The sequence below is a fragment of the Misgurnus anguillicaudatus genome, chromosome 20 (genome assembly GCF_027580225.2).
Source record: "Misgurnus anguillicaudatus chromosome 20, ASM2758022v2, whole genome shotgun sequence".
In the NCBI taxonomy this organism is placed as follows: Eukaryota; Metazoa; Chordata; class Actinopteri; order Cypriniformes; family Cobitidae; genus Misgurnus; species Misgurnus anguillicaudatus.
Genome location: NC_073356.2, coordinates 9,991,340 through 9,997,339, shown reverse-complemented (window position 1 = coordinate 9,997,339; position 6,000 = coordinate 9,991,340). Strand labels below are relative to the sequence as shown.

The following is a 6,000-nucleotide window of genomic DNA, read 5'->3' as shown; positions in this document are numbered from 1 at the left end:
TGACGCAGTTTTTTTACCTGATGGGAGGGGTTCTGGTGGACCAATCACAGCGCTTGCGGTCCGCGTAGAACTGATGCGCTGTAAAAAATTTGCGAGGTGCGCGTCAGGCTACGCACAGGCTACGGATAGCCTACGCCGTAGAACGTACGCACGACTATAAATCGCCCTTTACATGACACTGTGAAGGAATTAAAAGTTGCCGTTGTTTTCCACCTGGGTTCCTCCGTGTCCTTGGGCCTGTTGCACAAAAGTACAATTAAGATATCCAGGATAGTCGGAGTCGCTGGTGTAGTGGACGGTGCTCCGACACATGGTGCAGACGCACTTCTGGCGACCCGAGTTCGAATCCCGGCTCGAGGTCCTTTGCCAATCCCATACCCCTCTCTTCACCCTACTTTCCTGTCATCTCTGTAATTACTATCTATCAAATAAAGGCAAAAATCACTTAAAAATGTACATTTAATAATACAAAAAAGATATCCAGGATAAATGACTGAGCTGAGCTCAGTGAAGCCAAAACAAGTGTGTCCAGGCTTAATTGGTTGCACAAAGACCAAGCCAGGATGAACAGACACGGATTCATTAAGCCAGGTGAAACCAATCCTGGATAGGTGCGCGCTCACGGATCACTCAAATAGACCCCGCAGATTCACCGATTCACCATGGCAACTAGCTGCGTTCTTTTCCCCCCGTGTGTCTCAATCAGCTCCCTTGTTCAGTAGTCAGGGCACTGATCAGGGAGTCGGCCATTTTAAGGGCTGTCTCAATCGCAAAATCCGTTCAGTGCACTGGAACGTTCGTTCCCTAAAAATTCCCACAATGCAACGCAAAAACCAGTGAGCATCGATGATCCCTATGTTCCCTAACCGGAAATCACGTGAGTGACGTGACCTTTTCTGAAGCTCGCCAACCGAACATCACGTGATCCAACTCAATAAACTTTATGAAATGTTACAGAACTTTTATAAAGACAAACATTTGTTTTAGTTGTAAATATAAACACACATTGCTACACAGTAAGGGACCACAATCTACTCAATATTTAAAAGAATAATATTTATTTAAAATTGTAAATATATTTATTACATTTAAAATGTAATTATATGCCTCCAATTTTATGCACAGATATGTAAGAGAATAATGACAGCATTTTTCACAATGTACTGTTTTTAAAATTAAGTCAGAAAGATGTTGGTTTTGCCGGTTGTTGATGAGTAACAGCTGTGAGTGATTACAACGCGCTTAAGCAGCCGTGACAGAAAAATAAGTGAACATCGTCCCAATGTGAAGTGAGCTAGGGTCCTTACCAGTGCCCGAACCTGTGTACACGATATACTGATTCACGACCTCGGGAGCTAGGGAACGAATTGAGACACACGGCCCGTCTGAGGCACAAATCCATACGAGGAGGTAAAAGACATAATTAAGAAGAAAGGCAACACCGCCACATTGATAAAGCAGAAAAAGCGTGGCAAAGTATTGCAGACTGCCTGAATGCGTAAGTAGTGCACAATTACCGCTCCGCTGAAACATCACTATTACAATTAAAATATTTTATTCACATCTCCAAAAACGCAATTGTACTCTGATTATAAAACAGTTGACTTTTTTATTGAAATGGACTGCAAATATGAGTGAAATTGTGTAAAGTAACTCCATCACACTGGATAAGGCTTCAATAAATTATTATGAAAGCCTTACATTATTACTACGCTCATTATGTACTCTGCTTCTTATGTTGTCCACCGTTTTTTTTTCTTTTTCTTTTTTTCTGCTTTTATTAATGTAAAGCTGCTTTGAAACAATGAAACAATTGTGAAAAGCACTTTATAAATAAAATTGAATTGAATAAATAGATGAGCTATAATAATAATCAATTTTATTTATAAAGTGCCTTTCAAAGGACCCAAGGTCACTTGCTCATTGCACTGCAAAAAAAAAAAATGACTTTCTTCGTGTTTTTGTCTTGTTTTCAGTAAAATATCAAAAATTTCTTAAATTAAGATGTATTAAAAGTTTTCTTCAAATACTTTTTCATAAACAATTCAAAACAATTTTTCTTATTCCATTGGCTGATTTTTTTGCTTATTTTCCTAGGTCATTTTGCTAATCAAGAAAATGCATCTTAATTTAAGATTTTTTTTTATATTTTTACTGAAAACTAGACAAAAATACAAAGTAAGTGATTTTTTGCAGTGTGAGTCCATTAAATGTTCTTGTGTGATAAAGAAAGTCTCTCTTTTTGTGTGTGGTGTGTGTGTGATGTAGATTACTGGGCCAAACTGATATGGCAGCAGGTCAAATACAATAACATTCTGCAGAATGGTAAGGGCCCTGACTAATACTTAATAATGCACAAGCATAGATTGTACCCAGAATGTGCCTGCTTACACATTGTCTGTACTGTTTTAGCAGTGAAAAAGAATACCCAGAGACAAGGCACGGGTAGTGGGTCATCAAAAGCTGACCTCATCCCAGCAGAGGCCAGCTTTGGAGCTAGATAAAGGCAGGCCTGTTGAAGGGGATCCCTGGGGGAAAAGAGACAAGCATAGGTCCCTCACAAGATGCCACCCGCTTCAAACAAGGTATGTTCTTCCATCTCTACATGGGACACAATCACATTCATATTGAATCTATTTGAAATGTCTAACTTTGGTTTGCCTATTGCCTTGCGTTGTCTGGCAGCACTGTGTTACTATTAAAGCCACCAGCACGAGCACCAGACGATGCTGATCCAGTGAGTACTCCATCAAAGGCATACTATAGGCCTGGCATGTCTTGTCTACTAGCTTCAATATGAATCCGATTAAATGTCATAGGGTCAAGGCCCCATTTCATCAGCACATAACAGCGATGATGACGAGGAGACCATCTCTCTGGATTCCAGAAGGCATGATGTATCATGTCAAACTTGTGAAAGTACTATTCAGTCTACAATGGTGAGGAGTCATAATTTGGAGCCATCACAAAATCTCATTTCTTTTACAGGACCCAGTGTCATTGGTGCACTGGACTGCAGACACATAAGGATAAAAGCCCCCTCAGGTGCCCATGAGGCAGATTTTGTAAATATGAAATCTTTTCACAGCATTAATGTTCAGGTGAACATAACTTTTTGATTTTTTTCCATTGAACACTGGCAAAATGGGCTGGCTCAGTCCATGACTCCAGAATCCTTCAGACCTCTGAAATCTATCAGCGCCTATCACAAGGTGAGCCACACAACCCCTATTAATAACCACTTTTTACATAATGCTTGTGTCAAGAATATCACTGTGTTTATGAGGTAGTAATGATGAGATTTTTTGTTGACAGGTGAATTCTCTGGTGTATTGCTGGGAGACAGGGGGTATGGCTGCCAGCTTTTTTTCCTGACACCTTTCCCAGACCCCCAGGAAGCACAGCAGGCTTACAAGTATGCCCATGCCAGGACCAGGGCCAGAGTTGAAATGACTTTTGGCCTCCTGAAGGCACGCTTTCACTGCCTTCACAAATTAAGGGTCAGCCCTGTGAGGGCATGTGACATTACTGTGGCTTGTGGTGTCCTCCACAATGTGGCCTGCCTGAGGAAGGAGAGGGCCCCCAGAGTGCCGCCAGCCATGGACTGGGACAATCCGGAAATCTTCCCTGATGACAACAGTAGTCGGCTGCTGAGGGACCAATCTGTGTTGAATTATTTTAGTTAGTATGTGTGCTTTCAAATTTTTTTTTTTTATTGATTTGGCTTCTTTTGATGTTTGTGCTGTATACTGTGTGTATACTGTTTGTAATACAAGCTTGCAGGGAGGCTACTGCATCCATTAATTGTCTTGTTTTCGGTTGTCTGAAATTGTCTGTTCAGTTAATGTGTATGGATTTGTCCTGCATTTATTTCAGTGTGCAGACATGCAGGGTGTGTTATATACAGACCTTTGAATGTGTATTTATCATTTTGTTGTATAATATGCTTTGATTCTGTGCTTTCCGTCTTGTAGAGTCCCTGTGTGACTTCAGTTTCGAAAAGAGCTGATGGTTTACCTGCTTTGTTTTGTCCTTATTCAATAAAGAAACATAATGTTACACTTTGTGCTTTTATATTTAAATGGAATGGGTATTTTATACGAAAGAGTATAAGGGCCACACCGAGGAAAGGAGAAAGTCTTACATTTGAGGCTGGTTCTTTCTGTGGAAAGATGCATATTGTTTTTACAGTCCTGATACTTATAACAATTTGATGCTGATGTGCCAAAAGATTAAGTATGTCCTTGTTTGTGAAACCATAATAAAAAAAGTACAATTCCACGAAATGCCCCACAAACTGTTATTGTAACAACTGTCCTCCTCTAAAACAACAAGTTACAATATTACGACTTCATTCTCTGTATGTTTTTTTCTCTATGTGGCCCTAATGTTCTATCATTTTATATATAGCCTTATAGTCTTTTGGAAACTGTAAATTATCTAATGATAGCAACATCATCTAAAAATCATAATTTATCCAAAATTATTGAAATTAATGATCACAAACATTTAAAAAATGACAGTGGGTCTAGTTATATGTGATAACAATGTATATTGGGCAGTGAAATAACTATAGGTTTCCGTTTGTGGTGACTGCTGACTGACATAAGGGATGAGATTAAATATAGATCCTGGAATTTAGCCTGGTCCGGAGCAGGCTAGCTCCACAGAAGAGATCTCCGTGGTAATTCATACCATAACATATCCTCCTGCCCCCTTCCAGCTTTAGTGCAACCGGATCACGGATCAATTGAGCCAGGATCACCAAGATATCCCGGCTTAATCCTTTATCCTAGTTTTGTGCAATAGGCCCCTGTTTTTTTTTTGCGTAAACGTTAACAGTCAACAGATGTTATTAAAAGAGAAGATGGTTGATCAAGTATCATGACTTAACGAAATTTTAGTATTGCCCCCCCCCACACACACACACACAGTATGCGCGCGCGCCTAATATTTTTGAATTTGCGCTGAATTGTCTGCGCTTTCTAAAATAAAACTATCACTCGCATTTAAAATTAAAAGCGCTCATAAACACAACAAGAGAAGAGCATCAGTAAAGCTCTGCACTGCATGAGACACGCAGGTAATCCCAAATCACTTCGTATCAGCTCTTCAATGTAAATGTATGATGATTTTATCAGACAATGTCGCATTTAAATCAGTATTTAGCAGTATAAAGTAGCAGCTGGTTGGATTAAACACAAGGTGTTATTGGGTCGTGTTAAGTCACTATTTTAAACTCTTTCTTTGTGTCTGACAACAAAACAGATATTATGTAAAAATTGCATTCAGTTGTGTTAAAATACAATATAATAAACAATGAAAGTCAGATCAGACAGAGTAGAAAAACTGATTTTTAAGTAATATTTTCCCAAACGGTCCTGATATGTCAGAACGTTAACTAATACCAGCTACATGCAACTTTTTGTAATTTAGATACTTAAAAGAATAGTTCACTTCATTTAAATGGTTAAATGGTCATATACCTAAACTTGTTTCAAACCTGTATGAGTTTCTTTCTTATGCTGAACACAAAAAAAGAAAAGAGTTAAGAATGTTGGTAACCAAAATCGGTTGATAGATCCCATTGACTTCATATGTAGGAACAAAATAACATGGCAGTCAATGGCAATGGGGTTCATCAACTTTCTGGCTACTAAGATTCTTCAAAATATTTTATTTGTGTTCAGCAGAAGAAAAACTCATACAGGTTTGAAATAACTTAACGATGAGTAAATTATGGCAATTTATTTAAAGTGAACTATTCTGGAACAGAACTGTGTTGTCTAATCCATGCAAAATACAAAAAAATAATACCATCTATATTAGAGAAAGTGGCATTGCAAGATTTTGGGAACCATGCTTAATATTTTCTAAACCAGTATTTATTTTCATTTGAATTTTCTGACCCCCCCCCCCCCCCCCGACTGGTTCTTGGTCCCCCCATTTATAAAATCCTGGAATCGCCCTGCCTCTAATTATCATTCTTTTGTCTTTATT

General features: G+C 38.8%; 1 long non-coding RNA gene across 2 annotated transcripts; it reads left to right on the top strand.

The window, feature by feature from the left end:
- Positions 1-688: 688 nt before the first annotated feature.
- On the top strand, positions 689-4,731 carry LOC129440872 (uncharacterized). Of its 2 annotated transcripts, XR_012359660.1 has the most exons (5): positions 689-2,325; positions 2,413-2,585; positions 2,686-2,737; positions 2,820-3,212; positions 3,316-4,730. It is a non-coding gene; the product is annotated as an uncharacterized lncRNA (long non-coding RNA). The 2 variants fall into 2 exon arrangements; XR_012359659.1 differs by having other exon boundaries at positions 2,686-3,212; positions 3,316-4,731.
- The last annotated feature ends 1,269 nt before the right edge of the window (positions 4,732-6,000 follow it).